This window comes from Kryptolebias marmoratus, linkage group LG14, assembly GCF_001649575.2.
Source record: "Kryptolebias marmoratus isolate JLee-2015 linkage group LG14, ASM164957v2, whole genome shotgun sequence".
NCBI classification, from domain to species: Eukaryota; Metazoa; Chordata; class Actinopteri; order Cyprinodontiformes; family Rivulidae; genus Kryptolebias; species Kryptolebias marmoratus.
The window spans coordinates 10387399-10413797 of NC_051443.1; the positions used below are offsets into that span (position 1 = coordinate 10387399).

General features: G+C 41.2%; 1 protein-coding gene across 2 annotated transcripts in view; it reads left to right on the top strand.

Annotated features, from left to right (window-relative positions):
• The first annotated feature begins 11366 nt into the window (after window positions 1–11366).
• Window positions 11367–26399, top strand: part of npy8ar (neuropeptide Y receptor Y8a) — a 49308-nt gene continuing 34275 nt past the window's right edge. The window contains exons 1-2 of one of the 2 annotated variants that reach the window (XM_017407539.3): window positions 11367–11466; window positions 14486–14583. The gene's annotated coding sequence lies outside the window, so the exon portion shown is untranslated. Of the gene's footprint in view, window positions 11467–14420; window positions 14584–26399 lie in introns of those variants that run through there. The other variant, XM_037979307.1, reaches the window with a different exon arrangement.

The following is a 26399-nucleotide window of genomic DNA, read 5'->3' on the forward strand; positions in this document are numbered from 1 at the left end:
ATCTTTCTTTCTCACCAGAATAACCATTGTCTTGAGCAATGGATCACCAGACGATACCATTTTTGCCTTTGTCATTTTTTTTGTGGTTATATTCTTCTGGATATTTCTCAAGCATAAAAGAGTTCCTATGGGAACCTGGATGTCAAAGCAGAGAGTGAGTTGTAGCTTACACATAAAAAAGTCATTTCTCAGGAACGTCATTACTTGAAAATAGAACAGTGTCGAGAGATGCTGTGGTATAGAGTGTTGGGGGTCATAACTGAAAGCAATGGAGGCGTAATGTTTGACACCAGTCACATGCCGCCTTTGTGTTTTTCCCTTTAGTGATAAATTGGCAAGCTCCATCATCTGGGAGGAACTTGGAGTAAAGCTGTTGCTCTTTGGCATCAAAAGAAGTCATCTTAGGTGGTTTGGGCATCTGATCAGAATGCCTCCTGGACATCCCCTTGGAGTCCCACCGGAGGCAGACCCAGAAGTCACTGAAAGGAATATACTGTATATCCCGAAGAATGTTGGTGGGGAGATGGAGTTTGGTTTCCCTCCTAAATCTGTTCCCTCCATGACCCAACCATGGACAAATGGATGGATAACTTGCTGTCATCTATGTTCTGGAGCACGTGTCTTCTCTCTTTTCATCTTTTAGCCTTTTCCTTATTGGTTTAAGAAACTCCTAGTCTTTTAGAAATCCTCTCTCTGCTTTGTCAAACAGAGACAATGGTAAAAACATCCACACTAATAAAGTACCTTTAAACCCCATCTTAGATTTTGCAAAGTGCCTTCTCATTTTCACTTACAGAAACATCTTTTCACAGGCAAACCGTAATAATCTGATAGTCAGTTTGTTTTGGAGTCTGACTATGCTTTCCATCCCGGTTGTGTCTTGCTCCATATTTTCTGTCACTCTTGTTCATTCTGTCTGGACTGTCTGTGCTTCTTCCTAGGGGTGACTGGCTAATTGATTTTGATTACTTAGTCCACTTGCTTGTGACCAATTATCCATAATGGTGCATCCGCCCTGCTCTCCATTTCAATGACCACCAGTTCTGATTCCAACATAGCGGCAGTTATTAAACCTGTTTCATTTAGTTCACCTCCTGGTTGTGCTTAAGGGTCTGATGGAAGCTATAACAGTTTGTGATGACTGACAAAATAATTTACAGTCCTCTGTCCACAGATTTTCACGTCCTTGTAAAAAAGAAAGGGAAATAAAATAAATTATTTTCTAAAGACACAAATGGATAGTTTTTGTTTTATTTTCAAGACTGCTGAAACCCCTAAAAGTATATAAATAAAGTCTATTTATTTATTAGGGGTGTTACAGTACCCATAACTCAAGGTTAAGTATGTGGGGTTTTTTTAAGCAGACAAATTATCCCCCACTTATCTTTATGTGGATGAATGATTTTAAATATACTAACGTTTCGCTTGTACTCTTGTGTTCTCTGCTGTTCCCCACTGCTGCCATAGATCATAGGAAACCTGAAACCTTTCCATAATGCTGGTTTGAAACAAACAAGCAGGTCTTCAAACTCCTGTTTTCATCTGACCTATTCTTGCTTTGCTTTCGTGTAGAGTGCTTTAGACAGCATCATCCTCTACAAAGTGCCAAAAAGCGAAAACACGTGCACCTTTTACTAGATGATCACCTGTGACTTACATAGGTTTTACCCACCAGATCCTGCTATCTGTACTGCGCAAGTTTATTACATTACTTTTCTTTCTTTATTTATTTAGCCATCTTGAATTGTTTTGAATCCATTTTGTTTGTGATCCCTTTCTTTCCAGGCATTTGATTGAACTTATTTGATATTTCGAAACACTATGCATTCTTCTTTTTTTTTTAGTTCTCCATTTATTTAGCCTGTTTTGTAATATTTTGTGACCATTCTTACACAGTTGCCAGGTTTTATCCCAAGCAATAAAATATATTAAAAGTATCAGGAACTCGTGACAAAAAACAACTCAGTAGACATTCTGCTGATGAGTTTGAAATGCAGAGGAGCTACATCTGATTTTAAAAGTCTCAGTTGGCAACTATTTCCATGCAAAAAGAATGGTCCCTTACTAAAGTATTCACCAAGTGTCTTAACAAAGCCCTGTTATTATTGTTCTAAGCACTAGAACAATCCAAATGTGACTCAATAAGTATTTGCACAATTCCTTAATTTAAAAGCTCCTTTACTTGTTGCTGAACTATTGATCAGTGGGTCTCTGAAACTCCGAGCGTTTATTTTCCTGACATCAAGTCTTGGTGGACCTCTGAACATGAAGCTCCTTTTGAAACACACACACACACCTGGTAACATATTAAAATAAAAAAAAAAGATTTATGTGGCATTACGGTCCTCTTCTGTGAAGCCTTCAAGAGATTCAGCAAAACAAATGCGCTGATCAAATGGGCTAAAAGCTTCTTGTGGCCTCAATAACATCATCTCTAAAGAGCTCCTAAACAGAAAAGGCCCGAAAAAGCAAAAAAGAAAGAAGTGAGCAGGGTATGAATGTGAATGAAGCAGCAAATGGATTTTGTTTTCTCCTTTTTGAGGGTCACTAATTCAGTTTTGAAAGGGCAAGGGGGAGCGCAGCCGAAAAGGAGCAGCTGATTTCAAAAACAGTGACTACAGAAAAAGTCTTTTGCTCACTAAAATGTCTTTGCTCCTCAGCGTTTTTCCGAGAATGAGAGCGCACTCATGAGTCACAGTGCACCTTCCATTTGCGTGGAGGCAATTTCCATTTAGCCAGGAAACTTAGTATATAATCATAATGTATATTTCTGCAATGCAGGGTGTCTTTTACGGTTATGGGCGATTTTGATACAGGAGATTGTTCCCTGTAGCTCATATCTTCTCTTTAAAGGGTTTAAACTCACCGACAAAAAAGTTAGGCACACAGAAGTAATGGTCTGAAGTGGTTGTAATTTCATACACATGCAGACAATTGATGGATCGATGGCTATGTACATGATTTTGTTTGCAAGAAGCTAACACGTCTAGAATGGGAACCAATGGGCCTTAGCGACAGCATCACGACTGGAGTGACAGCGTTGTAGGCAGATGCCAACGCATCCAATCGTCAGTAAAACCGTGAGTGAAGATCACTGAACGCAGAGGAGACCTCATAGACACATTAAGCAGGATCACTTGGACTTGATCATTGTGAGTTTGCTTGAGGCTGAGTGGCATGTGGGGTGTACAGATGTTCCAGTGGCCCGATGTTGGAGCCAGCTGAAACTTGAGGGCAAGACACGGTCGTCACAGAACTCCACGGCGCATGTGCCTGCCATCTGGACACAGGTATTGGACTTTTTACAACAACCCATGTCTGGTATGACTTCAGGTCACCTCTAATAATGATTGGAGAGAGCCCTAGGGTACATGATAGCAGCCTGCATCGTCATGCTTTACTTCTCCAGAGTCAGCGACTTGGTACAGTCTTTCAACAAGACAACGCCTATCCACACACGGTACTTGCATCTGTGGACGGCCTGTCTCGTGTTCTGCACTGAACCACTGCTTGTAGATCTGAGGGGCTGCCTCGCTCTACTGACACGGGACGAGCAGTGTGCCCATAAGTCATACAACCCTTCACGTTTGTAGTTTCATCATTTCATTTGCACCAACCCATCTGGGTACTCACCTTTATTTGTACGTGAGGGTAGTTTCTTTTTTTTTTTTTTTGTTTTACCTCACGTTGTTATGATCTCGAACAGTTGAAAGGAACCAGGAGGGGTGCTTGTGCTTTAAGTCACTGGAACTATATCTGAAAGAGCAGCTGTAATATGAGATGACGTCTTCTAGACGGTTATCACAGAAATACAAGGGATACGCATGATTCATGCAAAGCACAATTTGTGAAATGTAATTTAATGAAAATTGTGTTCCATTATGATGAATTCATAGACTCTCCTGCTTTGACTTGACTATAAAAGAGTTATGCTCGATTCACCTCTCTCTGTCAGCCATACTTTGTTACCAGGGCGGTGAGTCCTCCTCCATGTCCAAAAAAAAAAGAGTGTGAATTAATTTTATTTTTTTTATTTATTTATTTTTCAGAAGAAAACATAAATCAATGCCACCCATTCTGAGCCCGGTTCTGCTGGAGGTCTCTTCCTGCTAAAGAGTTTTTCTTCTCACCCCTTCACACATCAGGACCAGGCACTGAATGGTAGAGAAGAACAGACGTAATTACTAATTTCCTGACTCTGGCTCTATTGAGTTAAAATATAATGGGACTCTATATATCGTTGAACTGGATTAGAATTAGACTTGTTTGTCTTCTTTGTGTGGTACGCTGAGATAACATTTGCTGTGAAATATTGTTATTTAAATGAACAGAGTTGAACCGAACTGAATGTTTTAAGACAGTAGATTTCGTCATTAGGCCACGATGTTTCCATGAGACAATACTGACTAAATAACGAACTCAGTTTTACAGCGTAAGAAGAACACAGCTGGGTTTAAGGAGGAATCGTAACTGGCTTTGTGTAGAAAAAAGCAATTATGGTGAACTACCTAGACTGAACCGTCTCACTCATGTATCCTTATATTTTGCTCAAGGACAAAACGCCTGTTGATGTTTCACCTCTGATCTCTCATCTCTGATCTCTCATTGTGGCACAGAGAAGAACTCGAGGGGAACTCAAAATGCAATCTCTCTGTCCCAAAAACGCAGCCCGGTCAATTGTCTCAGCCTCCCATTGCTTGTTTTCCTCCGTTGGCTCTGACTCGCTGAAATTTTGAAACTCATTATCACAGCAAATTACTCCGAGTCGATCACAGTCGCGTCTTTGTGCATCTATGGGCCGAGCCTCTAATGCTGTCGCTTCGTCTAATTTTTGAGGCTGATTGGAGCTGCTTTACATGAATACGGGGATAACAAGCAGCATTGGTCCATAAGGCAGGCGTCCTTCACTCAAAAGGCACTTTGGCATGAATGCGCACTGTGCCTGCAGTAAATGACCGTGCACAAGCAGAAACGTAAGGTTTAGTCCAACATTCAGCAGGTGCTTCACAGAGATGGGGTGGGGTGGAGGGGTGAGTCGAGGATGAGTGGACGAGGAGCAATGACGTTAAAAGATACTGACATAAAAAAGGGAATGTAAAAACTAAAACAATTACAAAGCCTAGCATTGAAAAATGCATATTGTTGTGGAGGTTGGAACGAAATAGGAGACGACAGTCACAAACTTTATTACAAAAACTGTCCCATTACGTCAGATGCCATTACAGAACATAGTGATGTCTCGTACCTTCTGCAGCTTACTCTGTTACTTCCTTTAACGCGGTCTCCTTTGCCGTACGCTGTCACAGCAGCGACCTCTAGCGACAAGAAGTAATAATAGCAACAGAACAGCTCTTAGCCCCTTAAAAGCCCCGCCCCCCAAATTAAAAAAAGGGTCTGGAAAAAGCATACCCAAATTAATTTAGATGCTGTTCTTGAACTCCTTGGAGTTTATACAAAAGCTTGGTCTCTCTGTAAAGTTAACACTCGACACACACTTTTTTGCCTCAAAAGTCAAAATTATTGTAACTATAACTAGTGTGTAATTAGTATTTAGTGGCTATTTTTGGCTCTGGAGAGACCATAGATTGAACCAGTTGGTCAAAAGAGGTGTCAATCAAAAGGGGAGGGGCATACACAGCCATTTTGACCCCACTGAGACCCCTAGTGGAGTCTATGAAGCTCTGTAGTCAAATCTAAATCCATAGGGGACTTAGATTTGAAGTTAAGGGGATAAATGCCTTCACTGAATAAACCTAAAACCACCATTTTTATGCCAGTGTTTTTGACTATAATTGTCTTATGATGAGAGGGGGTGTAGTGATAGATGTTTTGGTCACACCTTGTGCAAACAGTTAGCACTCAGAACAGAAGTTAAGGCTTCATCTCGGCTACTACCACCCCAGTTATATTCAGTTTTTTGTGGCTTTTAAGGTCTGATTGAAGTAGAAAAGTAGTACTAAGGTGAAAGAAAATTAGGAAAAGAAAAATAATACAACCTATATTTGTGAAAAAAGAGAAGAGATAGAGTCAAGAGCCAATTAGAAAAGAAAAAAAAACCACACCTTAAGGAAAGAGAGAAGAGAAGCAGTGAGACATAATGAGATCCACCTGCACATGTGTCTCATGCTCTCACAGGATCACTAACCTGCAGGGTCAGGGGTGTCTCTGAGTGCCACGCAGCTGCTCTGCACGCTATAATCAAGCCTCTTTTCCTCTAATTGGACTTCAGATGCGAAACACACGCCTGGTCCTCCTGTCAGCCGACGAGCGGAGGAGGCAGGTGAGCTGATGGGAGCTGAGCCGAGCCGTGCCGAGCCGAGACTCCGATCAGCGGCTGGTGAACGAGCTGAAACAAGTACAGGATAATGAAGGACAAGGGTGACCAGCGACGGCGCCTAGAAGGCCAGAATATCAAGATGACGCAGCGTAAATGATGCAAATTCTATCCAAATACCCTCAGAGACATGCTGCTGTTTTACAGAGGGGAATATTATCTATGCCTTTGTTAATTATCTAAGATGGAGGAGGAGTGATAATGTTTTTCTCTGTGTCAGTGTGCAAGTGTGTGTTCGTTTGTCTGTACTGTTAGCAAAATATCTCATGAAACTTTCCAGAACTAATCACTGGGAGTACATCCCATTGCTAATTAACTTTTGGACTCAACCCATTTCAAGGTGGCCGCCACAGCCAACTGACCTTAGATAACACAAAAATGGCTATAACACAATGAATTTTACAGATATTCGGCTAAAGTTTGGTGTGGTAGTAGCTGAGCATCACCTACAACACATACTTTGAGCGCAACACATTGTGTGACATCTTTGCTTAAACCCTCGTCATTATCTGTTGGAGTTGTCCTGTTTGTCTGTTAGCAAAATATCTCATTATCCACCAGACGGATATGAATGAAACTCTCAGCGAGTAATTATTGGATAGATGTCTACAGCTGATTAACTTTTGAGGTCGAACCACTTCAAAATGGCCACCTCAGCTAATTTACCTTAGCAAACACAAAAATGGTTAAAACTCAAAGAATTTTAAAGATATTGAGCTAAATTTTGGTGTGGTAGTAGCTGAGAGTCATCCACAACACATACTCCAAGCACTAACAGATTATGCAAGATATCACAAGACTGGACATAAGGTTATGTTCAAGGTTTAACCAAAGCAGCTATAACTCTTAATCTTAGTCTTAAACTCTGACATGAAAAGCTATGAGTGATATGCATTCGTTCAAGTAATGCTACACTTTTAATGTTGATGTGATTTTCTCGAAACAAATGAACTACTGACATTTATTTTAGCATAAATCAGCTGCCAGACCTGATTTCAGATAAAGAATGACCTCATTGTTTCATTGTGATATTAAAATAATTTGTAGTTATCATGGGGAAACAAGCTTTATCTCCAGGTAATGACACAATGAAATGGCTGTCACGGCAAAACAAGCTTTGTTATCACGAGATACTGAGATACATAACTTGCATCTTGAGATAACGTCACGAAAACAAATTTTCTAAGCACGTTTTCGCTTGGCCTCTGTCGATTTATGTCCCCAGAGATGAGAAAGTTAAACTGCTTTTTTGATGTGCCTACACAATAAAGTATGTTTTTTTTAGTGATGTTAGAGTTTAAAGTTATCAAGTTTGCCGCTTTAAATTGATTTTTTTGTTAAGGAGAAGGCTGAAACGAAGGAGGGAACGAGGGAAATGAATTTAATATAAGTGTTATCAAAGGTAAAAGGTCAACAAACCCTGTCCTCCATTTTAAAACAAACATGCTGAAGATTTGAAGAATGTCTTGTAGTCTGAGCTACTATAATAAAGTAAATAGTTAAGTTACAGTACAGTATTACCATCTGCCTAGAAAGGCTTGTGATGTTGTTTTTTTTATGTGTAGTTTAGGGTTTTTTAACTGTCTCTAATATATTTTAACCCTATTTCCTTAGATTCAAGATGCAATAGAGGAATATTGTTTGGATGTAGCCATTTTATTGTGGAACATGGGGATTAAAACAACAAAGATAACAGCTCAAACAAAAAATATTCATCATGTTGGAGAATCAGCACGTCACCCCCGAAGGTTATCTTTTTAGGCCAACTAAGCAGGTCTGTTAGTTGAAGACCCGATCTGAAGGCGTGCCCGAGGGAAGCAAGTCTTGTTATATTTCCGCCATCTTTGTGGATCCCTGGAATGACCAGTCAGCTTCAGTTCAGCTCAGCCTTCGGTAACAGACTGCATCCTTTTTTCTCTTTTGGCTCTGGCAGCTGCTGTATTATCAGGCTGCGGGTGCAGTAGTCACGTCAGGTCAAGTCAGACTTCAGCGCATTTCATGCATAAAGCAGCCCAATATGTTTTAGTAATAGCAGCGACTTGTTTTAGTGGACTTGTGTGTCGCATTTTATAAGAGTACTGTCAATAAAGTCTCAGCAGAGGTTTTAAGAACAGTATTCAAAGCAATATCATTACTATTCTGGTTTGCTTCAGGATGGTATAACTGTGTTACTGCCCAACCCTAAAAGAAACTAGAAGCTCTCAGAGAGTGCAACCCTTCACCAAGGCCACAGCGTGATTAAAGAATAATGGGATCCGGATCATAATTTGGAACCAAAATTGAATCCATTGGTTTTTGCGACAACCCCAACATTTCCTGAACAGTTCCTCCAAATTTGTTCATTAGTTTTTACCTGATCTTTGCTGACAGACAGACAAACGAACCAATGGGCACAACCTAAAACACAACCTGTGACCTAGACCTTTGACCCCATGAACCTTGAACTTAACTGGATCGCCACCAAAATGTTATCACTTGTTCGTTGCAGCATGTTTGACGTTTCCCGAAAATGTTGTGTTTTCAAATAATGCCATTTTGGAACTCTGGTGGATTTTCTGAACTAATGGTGGACTCAATATTTAAACAAGACAACTAGGTTTTGTGGTGATTTTTGTTATCACTTTAGATAATGTAATAGGATATAATGATCAGGAACTACATCCATGAAATATTCTTTGGAATCAGGAACTTATTATATTTATATTTATTAGATTTTGTCATCTACAACTTGTAAAAGGCAGTTTCTGCATGGATGCCTTGTGTAGTCACAAAAAGATGTTCCTTTGTGGCTTTAGTTTGGCTCAAGGTTTTAATAAAACCTGTGTGTTTTTCAATACTAATTAGTTTCTTTTCAGTTAGTAACCATTTAAGCACACAGTCAAAGTTTGACAGAACAGCTAAAATGATACAAAGCCAGAAATTCCCCCCTATTAAAATAGCTTCATATTTGTTTGTGTTTTTAGGGCACCAGGTGATAATAGGCTGCTAAGTCGCTGCTTCAGAGAGGATCCGTAGCTCCTGCCAGAAATTGAGTTTTTAACAATCTCCATTTTGGAAAGTATTTTAAGAATATCAATTTTTCTTATCTAAAAACACAGATTGTGTATGGACAGGAGGTGTGAACCCAGCAGAAGAGATCAGGTTTTTAAAACAGAGCAGTGCATGTGGAGCCGTAGATGCACGTTCTGTCCTTTCCTCATTTCCTGGTTGCTTTTATTCTAATTAAAACAATAAAAGCAGACGTTCATTTTGAAACACTGTAAGAAAAGAAAAAAAAACCCTGATGTGTTTAGATTCGAGGGAAATAAAAAAGAACGTACACAAAAGCCCTTTGGTTAAAGAAATGCCTGAAAATGAGTTCTTTTGAACTCCTGCAGCGAAGGGGAGCTTCCTCGATGTGCACAACATCCATAATTTATCAGTGTGTTCAGAAACAACAGTGAAAACACGACGCAGCTGCTCGGTCTTTATCTCCGAACCTCCTTTTGACCGTCAGTAGGGTCAGGAGCAGTTTGTCACTGGCACATAATTAGCCTCCGGTCAGGGCAAGTCGAAGTCGAAGCGTCGACGGCTTAATCTTACGTGAGTCGCAGCACCGCCTGCCTTTGAAGGACTCCGAAGACCTCCTTATTGAATTCCGGTGCAAAAGGTGAACCGGCGCATTAGAAATGACTGGAAAGCGGCGAGGCTTTCTGCGAACTTTTAAAAAGAAAATTTCTGAATGGAGCCATTGATGCTGCTACAGCTGCAGGTGTCAAGTTCTAGGTCTGCGGTTTTGTCTTACTTCCCTATACGGTTTATTATACTCAAAGAATTTCTGAACAAATGCCACCTGAATAAATGTCTATAGACTGCAGAGAAGTGAGGGCAGAGATAAGGTCTGTTCTTCACTGAAGTCCTGATTTCAATGCGCACTATGTACTGTCGAATAACGATACTCTACCTTCTGCTTTTACCTGAAACACTACCTTTGTTGTTGCACCTCATGACAAAATGACAGAAAAGGTTAACGTTAGGCCATGTGAAGGTGCAGGTTGGACTCCACTAGGGCTGCATGTCTGCCTCTTAAAGGGAACTTGACAAAAGTGGGCGTCCGCCTTGGGAGTCTCACAGCCTCATACTTTTGGAGCGCTCATTGGAGTAGTCTGCGGCCAAGTGGGACGGGGCCCCGAGTGAGAGTCAAGTACTCAACCAGAAAAAGATGGGAAGCATTGTCTGAGGAGCTGAAGAGTCTTGGCGGGTCATTCACCAGTGACGGGCTTCATCTGCAGTAAGGAGGACGTTTCTCTGGTCTGTTGCGATGAAGAGGTTTCGCCAAAATGCAGAGCTCTCTACTTCCCGATCCGTCTACATTCCATCCATCCAGCGGGGAGCTGGTGTCAATCTGCCCGTCTACATTCCAACCCCAATCAGATCTGGATCATTATCCGAAAACAGGATCTCAGATACAAGTGACTGAGATGAGCTTCCTTCATTAACTGGTCGTCCAGGAGGCATCTTAATCAGATGTCTGAACCACCTCAAGGCTGCTTCCAATGAGGAGGAGCAGCGGCTCTACTCTGAGCTCCCCATGGATGACGGAGCTCCTCGCCTTTTTTCCCCTGCCACCCTACGAAGGAAACTCGTTTCAGCCGCTTGTATCCAGGATCTCGTTCTTTTGGTCATGATCCAAACATCACGGCCACAGGTGAGGGTTGGAACGTAGACGGACCAGTAAATCGAGAGTTTTGCCTTTCGACTCAACTTCTTCTTCACGGCGACCGATCAAACCAATGCCGTTGAGGCCCCGATCCATTGATCCATCTCCTGCTCCGTCCTACCATCACACCTGAACAAGACTCCCAGATACCTGAACTCCCAAACAGCAGATAATGGCGTTTCATCGTGCAGCCCAATGAAAAAAAAGAAAAGCTTTTGAAGGGCTGCACCTGCGCCAGGTCCTGTTCGAGCGCAGATTCGAACCCGGCTGGCGGACTGACCGAAGGACGCTCCAGATTGCGCGGACCTCGCGCACGCACGCACACGCGCGCCTCCTCCCGGTGTCTGCGGAGCGCTGAGGACTGTGAGGGACTGCGAGCAGACAGCCAGGCTCCGTCTGTGGGCGCAGAGACCAGCTAGGCTGCCCCGAACAGGTGAGTGCGCCTCTTCCCGCCGCTCTCCCATCTCCGATCTCCGGCTTTACTGCTCGCCTTTGGTTCTTTTTTTTTTTTTCTTTCCTAAAATGAGTCTCAGGCAGAGATGTCTTGCGGCTGTTTTCAGCCCAGACGCTCCATCATTCACCGACACAGGAATCCGACGGATGGCTGCTGGTGATGTTAGATTCCTAACCCCACAGTGATTGGAATTTAAAAAAAACAGAAAAACTTTCCTAATTCAACCTGAAGGGAAAACTTCAGATGGCTGATGGTGTTTATTAACTGATTGGGATTTATTTCTGGGGTGAAAAGACAGCAGGCAGCATGACAGCTCCCAGTCTCACTGCTGGATGGCTCGGAAACAGAAAAGTCTGGTTTTAATGGAGACTGGTGAGATTAAAGAATATTAAAATTAACAGATAAACCCTAGCTAAAAACAATTAATAAAAAAAAAAACTTAAAAATTTATTTTGGCACGATTTAATCTTAAAAACAACAAGAAAATATAACCCTGTGGCCTTTATTATTATTGCTATGAGAATTTAATCATGTTTCCAAAGACAAATGGAGCATACTGTTTTAAATAATGTTCTATAACTTGGGTTTTGTTCAGAAAAATATTCAAGAAATCAAAGTATTTTTTAAATAAGTGCACATCGCCCACCACTTTTCATGTTTTAGACTAAGATCATTTTATATTGACAAATGACAGAGTTGTATTCATTTGTGTCAAGCTTCGAAAATAACAATACTTGAAATCACACCCTACATGCTCAGTATGTGTGGGAATGACTCTCAGCTACTACCACACCGAATTTTAGCACAATATCTGAAAAAGTGACTGGCTTGTAGTTGTTTTTGGGCTTTGTCTAGTCAGCTGGCTGTGGTGCCTGTCTTGAATGGGTTCGGCTCCAAACATTAATCAGTTGTAGTGGTACACCTAGTGATTATTTCCTGAAAGTTTCAGCAAAATTTGTCCAGTGCTTCACGAGATATTTTGCTAACAGACAGACACACGCATACACGGAAAAAGACATCATCGCCCACCTTTCGCCTTTCAGCGGCGGCCAATGATCTAAAAAGTCCAGCTTTTCTACACTTGTGTACTTGCTTTTGTAGTGATTTTGTAGTTTTGGATTGTACGTGCAGTGTAAGTGTTTGGCACATCTGTGGCACTGCTGGAAGTCCCCAGATGATTCGTGGAACTTGGAACAGGCAGGAGAAACAAATGTCAGAGCTTGTAAATGTGCAAAAATCAAATTGCAAGAGCATCTCACTAAAAACATTTACTCCAATATAAAAAATTAAATAAATAAACAAAAACACAGAAGTAAATGTAACACGATGCAGTCCAAAACGACGGAAAACATGTGAAACTGCACAAATTTTAAAATCATTGTATTTCTGTGAACAGAAAGAGTTGCAAAGACGGCGTCTCAGCGGGAGGCTTCCTTCGTTTTTGCAGCACATTTCATGTTTTGGCAGACTGACATTTCTGCAAGCCAGAAACTGGAGATTGGCTGCACGCATGAAGGAATTATAAGATGGCTGATTTTATGTTTTTTCTTACCCGAATCAAGCAACAATCATAAACAAAAAAAAAAAGAAGTAAAATCAAAGTTGTGCCTGTAACCTCATCAAACTGACACTGATGCTATTTTCATGACTTCACTGTAAACCCTCATATTATGGTTCTTGACAGTTTGACAAACTTTTCTAAGACTGCTGTCCAAATGAGAGGCGGCTGAGCTGCTTTGTGATCTGCAGACAAAAAAGCTTTTTCCCACGTTTTCAGGCTGAGGGGATTCGTTGACAGGACAGTAATCAGCGAGTCTTTGATTGTTGCTGTATAGATGTCGAACTTGGAGTTGCAGGAAGACGCGCTTGATATTCTCACCGGGCTGTCATTTGTGAGGGCTTCCTTTTGTTTTCCTGAACAAAAGGGTTTATTTTGGATATTAAGTCTGTTGGTTGAGAAAGATAAATAATTTTCAACATCCATCCATCCACCTACTGAACCGCCTCAAATGGTTCCTTTCGATGTGGAGAAGCAGTGAATGTACTCCGAGCTACTTCTGAACAGACCCTGTATCCCTTTGGGTGAGTTCAGCCACTCTGCAAATGAAGCTCGTTTCTTGTATTTGCAGTCTCATTTCTCCGGTCATTACCCGCAGCTTATCACCATAGATGAGGGTTGGAACGTAAATTGAAAGCTTCTCCTCTCAGCTCAGCTCTCTCTTCATCCCAGCAGACTGATATGGAGTCTGAACCACTGCAGACACCGCCCCAATCATCTGCTTGTTGCTGTAGCTCATGAGCTGCACTCTTTCCCCCACCATTAATGGGACGTTCCATGTCCCTGAAGGCAACTTCTGCAACTGGGGATTGGACCCCCGAGGAACCATTTTTGACTGTCACTCAGTGCACTATGTGGGCACTTCTGGTGCCTTCTACAGGTGATGAAGTCACAAGAGGGTGGTCCCATGTCGTGCTGTGCCCAACCAAACATCATAAGAAAAGACCCAGCCAACAGGTGCTCTCCTATGAGCCTTCACCCCCTCACCCCCAGGCTTGGCTACAGGATAAGGCGCCGGTTTCCCTAGTGCTGGTGAGGTTTTGTGGGCTCTTGTAGTCATCGTAAGGGTTGTCGAACTGCACTTTGTCTGGCTGACCCCAACCAATTTAACATGGGAGACCCTAACAGGGACAAACTACCCCCCAACAACATTGCTTCATAGTTTGGAGTCCACTTAGGGGCCGTTTACACAAAGTTGCTTTTACAGTGAAACTGTAACATTTCTGTTGTTTGTTTAAACGCAACAGCAATCAAATTATATAATTTATCATATTTGACAGGATGTGTTCAGTTCCAGTTTTCATGATCAGTGCATCAGTTATACATACAGTGGTTGGTATTTTGCATGAACAACTTTGTCACCACAAATCAGGAACTCTTAAACTGTTAAAATGACAATATTGGTGTGCCGTATTTATGTTCTTCTCCCTCATTTTCTAGGTCGTTGTCTTTATCGAGAGGCCGGATTATTTCCCTGGGCTGCTGGTTAAACCAGTGACTTGGATATAGACTCATCTGTCCAAGGCCTGCACACACAGGTAAGCGTTTACCATCAGAGAGCTGTAGGTGCACTGCTTCAGTGTCAAATTGGTGCTTTGGTAGTTTTGAAACAGACAGTAGGAGTTTTTCTTTTTTTTTTTTTTTTTTGGCTGCTTCTGTGAACATATTGATGCCAGACAGCTTGTGTTATTGTTTCCGCTGATGTGGGTAATGGTATTACGCATGTTGTGGGGACATAAGTGTGTTTTGTGGTCGTTTGTGTGTACTTTGTGGTCTTAGCGCCGAGTTGGAGACGGAGCAAATAAGATAAAATAACATTTGCGATTTTCACATAATGGAAAATACGATGAAACAAAATAACGTTTCTCATGTCAAGCGGTGTTTTGAGAGTGTTATTACCTGAGGAATGTAGCAGTTGCAGATTCTGGTTGTTTTTGATTGGATGGAACGGTTTCATCTTCTAGTTGGCAGGAGGTTAAACGGCTTGCGAGAGGGATGATAAGTGAGCGGGACCTTCACAGGACTGAGGGCTTTTTTCTTCACTCTCTTCTTAAAAATGGACGAGGTGTGGGACCCCGATGACTTTCTTTGTCATTTTTACTACACGTTGCACATTCTTCCTATTAGTCACACTGCAGTTGCCAGATCAAGAAGTGGCACAGTTGGTCGGGTTGCTCTCAGTAGTGCCCTGGTGGAAGGTGGTGATACTGATGAGAGGAATTCTTACACGCTTCAGTCTCCTGAGGAAGTGTATCCTCTGCTGAGCTTTCCTGGCCAGGTGTGTGAGAGTCCAGAACAGAGCCTCACCAATGTATTTACACGTTGTTTTTTGAGTGATGTGGTTGATTTTCTGCTGCGGTTCAGCCGTTTGTGAACATGACAACAGCTCGTTTCCTCTGAAACCGAAGCTTTTTGAACCCAGGTCTCAGAGTAGAGATTTTTGGACACCCCCCATTTGCATTTCAAAGGAAGCCGCAACGTGTGAAATCGCACATCCACATCACAGACGGCTGCAGTCAATAGCTGTTCTGTGCATGCACGAGCAGATTACCAGCAGTAGTGATGGCGGACAGCAGAGGGCTGTTTGTGCTACTCACCCTTTTTAATATGTAGCAGCAACCCAACCTCACTGTAGGTCCAAACAAACATCCATGTAGTCACCGTTTTGGATGGACCTGTTTCCATGCTTCAGACTGCATGCCTGCCACATTAAAAGCTTGGCATCAGTGTTTCCAGATTTACAATAATTAGTTTTTATAAGATAGTTTTAGGATCAAGCCCCCTCCTTTTCTGTGCACATGTTCACCAGTCACAACACACAACTCATACAACCCCCCCACCACCTCACTTAGCACATATGATAGTTTGGGTCAAAATACACTCATTTTAAAACGACAGTACGGTAGTTCATCATTTCCTACCTGGCAACCCTGCTTGGCATAGAATCTACAGCAAATTCAATGAGAACAGCCATACCCATGTAAACACATTTTTGATTGCTGATTTGCCACAAGTAACACTGAAAAAACATGAACATTTCCAGAGATAGGTTCTCGTATTAACAGAGAACTTAGTCTCCAGAGGAAGTTTATCCTCTGCTGAGCTTTCTTGGCCATGTGTGAGGTTAGTAGTCTAGGACAAATCCTCACTGATGCAGACTCCCAAAAATCTTCTGTGTTTGACCCTCTCCACAGAGGAGTTGTTAATGCCCAGGAGGAGGCGATCAGCCTTTTCTTCTAAAATCCACATTCAGCTCTTTGTTGTTTCCACACCAGCTTGCTAACTGTTTCACCTCAGCTCTATGATATGTTTCAGTATAATTGCCGATGGGTCCCACCACCGTTTCCTCTGTTTAATAGGGAGGCTGAAGCATGCTGGCCTCAGTGCTGCTGTGCTGGCTTCCTTTTACCTGTGTGTGTGCGGTGGAGAGTGTCCCGACATTTTCCGTGACAGCCTAATATGAAAACTGCTCCGAGGCTGACAAGAAGGTGCTGCAAAGAGTGATTACATCAGCTCAAAAATGACCAACAGCTGTCTCCCTTCACTGGAGGGCATTTACAGCAGCAGATGCAGAACCAAAGCAAGGCAGGTTATCATGAGCCCAGTCCCTCAAGCTGACCACTGGACTTTGTTTGTAATAATTGGAACGTAAGGTTATTTGTCATTTAGTCTTTATTTCATTTATTTTTAGACTGGTCTGAGGAACGTGTTTTGTTCTCTCACAACTCAGACATGATGAATGACAAATAAATCTGATTATGTTGTGTCATTAGTGAACTTAATGAGTTGTTTTGGTCAGAATATGACAGTACATTCATATATCAGCTGAGTGAAGCACAAAGGACTTATTACACACTGGGGTTCCTCAAGCCCGCCATAATGAAGCTGTGGTGATTTGGGTTTTTTCTGTGTTATGGTTTTGTTTTATTTTTATTTAGTTTGTTGGTTTGTGTTTGGTTTCTGTCTTGTCTCTTGTTTCATGTTTCATTTGCTCCTCCTCAGTCTCTCTCTCTCTCTGTCTCCCTGCCACACCCACCTACACCTGTCCCTACTTTGTAATCACGCCACCTGTCTCCACTTACCTCATTATCCTCAGTCTTTAAAACCCGGTCATTGCCTTCCACTCTCCGCTGGTTCATTGTTTGATGTTAGATGTTTGTCCGGTTGGTTGTCCGGTTGGTTGTCCGCGCTCCATGTTCCTGGTTCCTGTCTTCAGAGTTCGTTTCTGTTTATGTATTTAAGTTTAGTTTTTGTTTGTTTGCTACTAGTCAGCTTTTTGTTTTCGTTTGTTTCTTTTGTTTAATAAATTAGTTTCTTTTCTTTAAAATGAGTCTGCGCTCTGGGTTCTTCTCCGTCAGTTCCACGCAACCTGACAGAACCGTGACGTCTCAAGGCTCCGTCATTCTCCTTAAGAAGTCAAGAAGTCTGTTGCGATATGTCCATTTTCGCACACACCTTTCATAATCCACGAGACACACAGATCAGAACTCCCATGTCACCGTTTCTTTGCCACTCCATCCCTGCATCCTCCGTTTGTCCTCCACAAATCTGTCATGAAGATAGCATCGCGCTTTTAGTGGACAATGTCTGCACTATCTCCTTCTACAAAATCTTTTGCTGTTTGACAATCTTTTTACTCCATACAGATGTACAATACATGTTGTCAGACTAACTCGGCTAACTGCTCTTCAAAACTGTCCATATTGCTCGCTCGCACTCCAACCAACAACTGGCTTCTGAAGGCGGAGTATTTGAAGCGAAATGACAACATTGCATTCTGTGCGCTTTTCCGTAAACTAAACACGCCCACAAACCTTCTAACCAATCACTCAATACTTGGCACAAAACCCCTTTGACCCTTGTGTCGAGCAGTGGCGGATGAAGCTGCTACGAGAACCAAATGATGCAATTTTCGTCACGCAACCACGTGAACAAGAGCTGACTTTGTGACTTCTGATGAAGCATGACATCAGCTTTACTGCCAACATGAATTGTCTGTTGCCTTTCTGACAGAAAGCCAAAAGTTACAAAGTGAGGTTTTCAGTCCAGTCGGAGAGAATCTCACTGTAAGCTGCTGTGAGATGAGTGGGATAAAAGTTGATGAGAAGCCTGAAATCCTTATCAGGAGAATCATTTATAATAAGGGCCTTTCTCAATGCTAGACCCAAATTTTGAATTGTTTGTCAGTCAGTGTGAGTGATGAGTGATGAGTGATAGATATGCACCTATGAAGCACCAAGTTGCATTATTTGATTTTGATTCTATTTTGGTAGAAATAACTAGAATGTGTATAATCTTCTCTCTTCCTCTCAAACTCTACAGGGACCATTAAGGAAAAAAAACTTACAATGAACCCACTAGCCATGAGCACTGTTGATGTGAACATTTTACATTTTAGACACTTAAAATGACTTTTTGATTACCTCATTATGCCCATGAATTTAGCATAAACAATTGAGCTAAATGGACCGAACCCATTATATTCAGAATAAGACGATAGTTCTAGACTCGGAACAGAGTGAATCATCTGTTCTTGTTTCAGTCCAAGCCAAGTCAGTTTGTTTGTTGCAGTCATGGTTTAAAAGATTTTGGAACCAGCTGGTTTGCTCCCATGTGGGTCTCGGTGCACTATGAGTCTGTTGTCTAGCGTGGGTCTAGTTTGAATGGGTTGGTCTTTGGCACCATTTTGTTCCTTTTTATTTCTTCTCCCTCTCCAAGTCAAGCAGTTAAATTGAGCGTGGGTCCAATCTTGGTCAGCTGGATTGTTTGATCTGGTTTCATCTGGGTCTTATTTCAGTCTGAGCCAGCAGCTCTGCTCTAGTCTGGGATCAGTCTGATCAGTTTTATTTTGATGCTGCATAGAGGGCTGCGCACAAGCCTTGAGACACTCATAATTCATTCATGGTTTGCTTTGACTGAATCAGGCTTTCTTGTAAGTTTTCTTGATGCAGACCATTTTAAAAGACTCGAAGACCATCTGAATCATTAGAATAAAAAAAAAAGAAATGAAGAATGGCTCTGGACTTTATTAACCCTCCTGAAGCCCTCGAAAGAGAGAAAAACGAAGAGAGGTAGAGAAGCCCCTGTAACTTCAGGTCAATTTGACCCGTGGCATCGAGGTTTAAGACCTTTCATGCAACTAAAGTCCAGCAGTGCTTCATCGAAATTCTCATGCCAACTCTGAGCTGTTCTTTTTCTTTTTTTTTTTTCTTAACAAATGTCGCTGCGTGTGGATAAAACAACCTGCTCGCTGGCATCCGTGTCTGGTTTGGTAGAAGAACAAGCGACTTGTGGTGTCATTTACTTCCACGGCTCCAATTCGCTACCGAGCTGTGGTTCAAATGTCTTTTCCACCTCATGTCGCAGTCTTCACACAGCAATTGTACCAGATCTTTCTAACAAGTCAGAGTCAGAAAATACAACATTGTGGGTGTAATTACCCAGCCCCCCTGTAGGTCCGACACACTGCTTTGAGAGCAAAAGTTGGATATTTACTTTGTCTTTTGCTGAAAAACTTTTCACGCAAATTTTAGTTTGAGTGATCAGACAAAAGAAAGACAACAGCGGGACGGCTTTGCTGTCACACCCACAAAGACCGAGTGCAGTGAGGCAGCCGAGCGCCAACCTATTATGTTGGTTATTGTTGTTGTTTTTGAAAAAAAAAAAAAAAAAAAACATCTGGGGTAGAACTGCTCAGCCAAGAGTTTGACTTCTGATGTTCTCATTTAAGAAGTGTAAAGAATAAAAAAAAAACACAATTTCAGTTAATTATTATATTTATTATTTATTTTAATTTGAAAAACAAAGTATTGTAGCAGGGGAACATCTAAAAGATGGAGGATATGGGGCGTACTATGCCCCTGCAGCATACTGTATGTGTGACATTTCTGCTTGCAAAATTCGGATTTCTAAAAACAAACTCAGACAGCAGATCTGTGTGTCTGTACAAAACAACATCAAGACTGGAAGCATTGGTGGCACAGATGGTGAGGTGGCAAACTGAAGCAAAATTACAAGACCCACTTATATCACATCCTACATATAATTCTGTAGACCATTCTGTCTTTTAGTGACCAGTAATGATATCATGAAAATCTTACTTGTTTATCGTAAGCAAGCAAGTCAGTTTTATTATTATAAGTGCCTTTCAAGATAGAAATTACAAGGTGCTTCACCTAAAATTACACAACAACCAGAAACCTACTTTGATTCTATTCAGTATGTAATTAGCTCTGGCTCATCATTAAACTTCCAAATGCCGAAGCACAGAGGAGTGGCAGAGGTGTTTAGATGTGAACCTTCAGCTGAATCGCCTGTTGACTGAACACAGAAAGGATGGGAGAAAGTCTGATTTGTTTGGCTTCATTATTGTGAGTGAATGCCATTTTTAATTTAGCCACTTTAATGAGGCTAAGAGATGGAATAACTATCACTAGTTTAGGAAATCTGACACAAAACAGCTTCAAATATTTCTAAACAAATCATACACCAATCGTCTGCATGCAGTCTGTGTTAATGTAGCCAACTACAATGTTATGGTCACTGACAGGTGAAAAATATTGGTTACCTTATTATAGAATGGCACCTGGTAATTGGTGGCTCAGCTAGATATTTAGGCCTTGTTGTGTTAGAAGCAATAGTCACATGTAAAGATTTGCAAAAAGTTGTGACAGGTTAAAGGCTGAGCCATAGCTCGTCCACAACTGCCACGGGAGTCAGGCCCAACAAAAATATTCTACGGAAGACAAAACTTGTCAACCTGCAGGAAGGCTCATTGTAACAACTCTAGTACCAATACTAACCTGTATCCGCTTCTTTTTCATCATGTGCATAGACAAGCCTTAGAGTGTCATTTAAAGGGAAGACATGGCTCCTGGATGCACTGTGGGAAGAAGGGAAGTCAGCGGGGGCAGCATGACAGTGAGACGCTTCGGGCAATGTTCTGCTGGGAAACCTTTGCTCCTGCCATTTGTAGTGACTCCCAGAGGGAGACTGTTCAGCAGTCTGACATGCAGGACAGCAAACTGCTGCATTCTCGGCTGAAAGCAATAATGACTAGACACTATAGTCTCGATAAGAAGACCTTTAGGGTTTATTGGAAATTTTGGCTATGTTCACACTGCAGGCAAAGGCAACCCAATTCTGATTTTTTTATTTTTTTTTGCCCCCTATGCGACACATATCAGAATTTTTCATGACAGTGTGAACGTGACAAATCTGATTTTTTTCATATCCAACCCAGATCTTTTTCATATGTGGTACTGAATCAGATACATATTCAGTGTTTTTCAAAGCGACTGCAGTGTGAACCTTCATGTCGCATATCATCTGACTTTTCTGTTGGATGAAGGGGCGGAGGTCCCTCACGTCAAAGTCCCACAACTCTAGGCTCTGACTCTCCATCCACACATGCCACTGCTCAGAGGTAGCAGCCACAGCTACAAAGAAAAAAATGCAATTGGTAACATTTGCGCTCTTTTTATTCTCCCTCCTGTATCTTTTACCATTTGGATGTACTGTTGGCCCCAATTGGACAGCAACTTCAGAATCAACACACACATGCTAACACTCGCAGCGTCCATATTTACTTCTGTAAACTCAGCGTGTGGAGAGTGACTTCATATCTTCTGCGCATGTGGGCCATTTCGAGAACTGGAGACTGTTCGCATTGGAGTCTGATGGCGGTCGCATTTAAAATGTAATGTAAACAACCACACAAAAAACAAAAAAACAAAATCAGAATTGAGGAAAAAAATTGCAATCGAGCATTAAGACTTGCAGTATGAATGCAGCCATAAAGTGGTAAAAGTTGGCTTTATTTTTAGTTTGATTGTTAAAAATGTTTAATAAAGAAGGAGGAAGATTTTGAGCTTAATCCTGAATTTTAAGAGCTGGAGAGAGCTGCCACCACCTCCCTCAACAAAAACAAGTCGGAGCTGCAACAGTGTCTAAGCATTAGTTCCACCTACAACTTTTTAGTAGCGAAAAATTAATAAATCACAAGTAGTCATGTGCTTTCCTGGATATCACACCATGAGAACCAGTGGTCTTACCCAAAAGTCTTGATAATGTCTCTTTCACACTGGATGAGGACCTCAGTATTAGTCAGAACATGGATGGTGTTTGAAGGGTCCTAGCAAGGTTTTTAGGTGCATATTAAGAACACTCTGGGCTTCCAGTTACATATGATAGAGTTTGATAGGCCCACAAAGGTTTTAAGCCTGACAGAACTTCCATAGTGGGATTGAGGTAACTATGTCACGTGGTCCTGGGTGAGAGCAGGATGGCAGTGGTCATGGAACTGCGACAGGGTGAGGAAAACAATCTAGCATAGCCGTGATACGCATCCCAGTAACGTTGTACTATCGTGGCGTCCTGATGAGTCGTGCCAGGGTGCGGCCTGGGATGTGGTCCGATAAAGGGCATACAGTACATGGTGGTATTGTTGTGGGCCCATGCTGCTGAGTGAGGCGAGGGGGCAGGAGAGCACTTGGGGAAGTTGAAAATAGCAGATAAAAACGTTTTTTGCAAGCACCAAGAGTGGAGCAGTACCATGATTGCTTACACACTGAAGGAGTTTTTCCTAAATTGCTACGATCCAGCCAGGAAGCATTCATTATGTGTCTGAAACAATGCACATTTAACAAAACCTAGGAGCTTAAACAGACAAATAACTTGTTTATCTGTCAAACATTTCCTTTGGAGTGGCATCTCATGGTGTAGGCCTCCACTAAAGCAATTACTTTGGTTTGAATCAGTCTGATTGCAGTATTCACATTACTGCAATCAGAGAGCATAATACACAAGTGTCAGTGTGCATTATGCTGCATGAATGATGTTCTGGCTTTGACAAAGGACAACCTGAAAGGACGAATTAAGAAAGAACACGTGTTCAGGGAACAGAAATGCTTCATCGAATGTGTGCATCTAGATGTCTTTGTCAGATACAGTTAATTTGCTGGGCCTCCTCTCAGTCACCATGATTTGCCGTCAGGCTTCTACAATCAGTGGGCGCATTGCTATGCATCAACATTCAAGAGATCCTTTGCATCAATCACACATAAACGTTTTGCACAGGCTGTGATTTGGAATGAGAGTTTTATGTAAAAGTGTTCACAGAAATGAGGTTAGAAATGTGAGTATGTTTTGCTGCGTAGCATTTTTGGCTTAAGTGAAAATGTGAATCACGGCTCTCAAATAACTGGTGACCCCGAGGTAAACTGTTAATAAATTTGTTTTCGCCTGCCGCTGAATGGATTTGAGAGAAACTCTCAAAGGGTAATAATTGAATGTACAACAATTTTAGAGCTGTTGACCTAAAGTTCGATGTTGTGTTAGCTGATCATCATCTGGCTGTGTGAGATATTTGCAGTTGTAACTGCTGGAGTCAACCCTGTCTGTCTGTTACCAAAATATCTCATGAACAAGTGGACTGATTTGTATGAAACTCCAAAAGTAATTGCTGGATGCACATCTACAACTATTAATATTTGGAGCGAACCTGATTCGAGATGGCCGCCATATTTAATCAATGTTACCAACCACAGTCAATTTTACAATTAGCTAATATTTGGTGTGGTAGTAGCCGAGAGTCATTCCCAGGACATGCTCTAAGGGCTAACAGATCACATGAGATCTCAGGATTTGAGGTTACACAGGACCAATATGGTTAAAAAAATTAAGTATTAGAACTTACTTTAAAACTCTGGCACAAAAGGTGTCAGGAGATATACATTCATTCAAGGTATGCTAACATAGACGTTTCCTGGGTAGAATCCCTGACAAAACTGAAGCTGAAGCTTTGCCTATTGATTATACATTACTATGTATTTTGTAACATTTGCAGCTCTTTCCATCCACAATGCAGCCTGTTTGCTAGCTAGATATAATCTGTTTTTTTTTTATGGTAAATTGACATGCTGTTGTAAGAACACTGACTTTAGAAGAGCTTAAAGCTTGGTGTGACGATGACAAACACCTGAGAAGGTGTAGTGTCCTTCTGTTTAATGAGCTTAAATATGCAGTAATGGGATTTTCAGCTGCTTGTTTTTGCTACAGCTACGATTTATGCAGCTACTACATGCTTGGAAAGTTAATGAGAATTACTATGTCAATACAACATTAAGTAGGGAAACTGGCAGTCTATAAAGACTTTTATATTATGCCCCCCACTTCATTTACTGCCCAATCTAATGTCACATTTCCTGTGAGAACTGTGGATCTTTCCACCGGAGGCAGGCAGGACTGAGTCCATTTTAAAAGTCTATTGCAAAAATAGTTGATGTAAAGAAATGAACGTTGTAACTTTAATAGTCTTAGAAAGCCAATAATCTTGTCTACTACATAACGTAAAAAGCTACAGTTTGTTACACTTTGACATTAAAGAACTGTAATAAATTATTGACATTTATTTTCACATGCTAGAACAACAAAAAAAGACCAAAGTTAATAAGAGATATGAATAAAATTCTGTATTCACACTTAAAATTTAAACACCAAATGGTGCAGGTTTTCTTGAGCCCTTTCAATATTTGCTGGAAATAATATTATACGTATTCCACTTTGAAATAATAAAACAGAGTTAGAGCAAACATTGAAATGAAGCCAGTTTCTTGAATATTTAATTCTGACTTATTTATTTCCCTTCACTAAAAGCAAACATCTCCATTTCCTTTACACAAACCTTGACTTTTATTAGTTTTTGCAGGGTGACTTGCCATATTTTTTTCTTAACCTTTTACAACTATTACCTGTAACCTTGTAATATGCGTGCAGAGCTGCACTTTGACTTAAATGTATTTAAAAAATGTTAAATTTTCTGAAAGGGGGAAAAAGAAACCCCACAGTGTTACTGGAAGTTGGATGAATGTAGTGGCTAACAAACTATTAGCACAGACGGATCTGAGCCTTTCACTCCCTGTGATGTTTTATTCAGATATCGCCTAAAAACGGACAGGAAAACAAACTTTTCATATTCTAGTTTTAAATATAAGCATGAATTCTTTCGATGTTATTTTTGGTCAAAGCCACAGAGAGCCACAGCAGAGGGTCCAAAGAGCCACATGTGGCTCTGGCACCTTAGGTTGCAGAGCCTTGATCTGGACAAACCTTTTACATGGATTTACATGTGAAAAATTTTATATTTTGTTAAAGTCAGTACAGTATATGTACCGTAATGTATAGTGCACATGCATTTGGTTGATGTTTGGGAAATTTACAGCGTACTGTGGCAGAAGAATAGCTTCTGGTTTGTTGCCATAGTGTAAACTTTTTATTTGTTTTGTTGGTGTGGTGTTTGTTCCTACATGTGTTGTTGCTGCTGTGCTTCTGCAGTGTTTACCAGCATCTTGTCGCAATTCTTTCCTGAGCCTGAGCTAAATTTAAGTCTTCTGTCAGCATCTAGCCATGGTCTCACCCACCGTCTTCTGGCTCTTCTTACTGTTATTTTTCTCCATTTTGCTCTACTCTGGCGAATTTCACTGTAACCAAGACAGCCAGAACTGGAATTTAGCTGCATGCGGACATTGCACGCTAAAATAAAGTCTGGCATGTGTGCTGTAAGGATACAAAAAGGGCAGAAAACCAGTTTGAAGTCTTTCTTTTTACACTTTCTGATTCTACAGCATATTACAACTTCCCAGTATAATTACATTGGGAAAAACAGGCAAACAAACAAAAAACATGATGTGACTGATAAACCTGACACGCTACTTATGCTAGCCTATCAGAAAGAGGCGATGCTGCTTTCTTACAACCATGTATCTCATTACTTTTTACAAACCAGGGCAGTAAAGATTAACTCAACTGTACTGACTCACAAATCTGCACAAGGCTATTGACTCAGTAGAGCAGCCATGTACTGATGCACTTTTAGGATTAAATCTAGAGGCATCGGTTTGCTTTTGGATGGGAAAAATCCAGTCTGGTTAACGGTTCTACAGGCATCCGCTGTGAAAAACAGCAGAAAAATTACATTTGTACATTTAGCACAGATCCCCTGCATTCACTTCTTTTGGTGGTTCTTTTGTCTTTTTCCAACTCATTTTCTCATTAGCAACACCTACTGTTAAGAAGGAGAACTGCAGCAGTGCCAGTTTAAACAGCAACAAACACTGAAAGTGTGCTTCACAATGATCATTAACTAATATTACAGGAAGACATAAAAGGTTAACCTGTGCTTGATTTTTTCCAATGTAGATGATACATTTTCTGCTTACTGCTGAATTACTGAAAAGCAAGCAAATAATTAATATCAGTAACTGACACAGAATCATTCTTTTGCTTTGTTGTATTGTATTCCGTTGCATTTCAATGTGTTGTGTCAAAATTCCTATGGAGTCACACTGCATTGTGA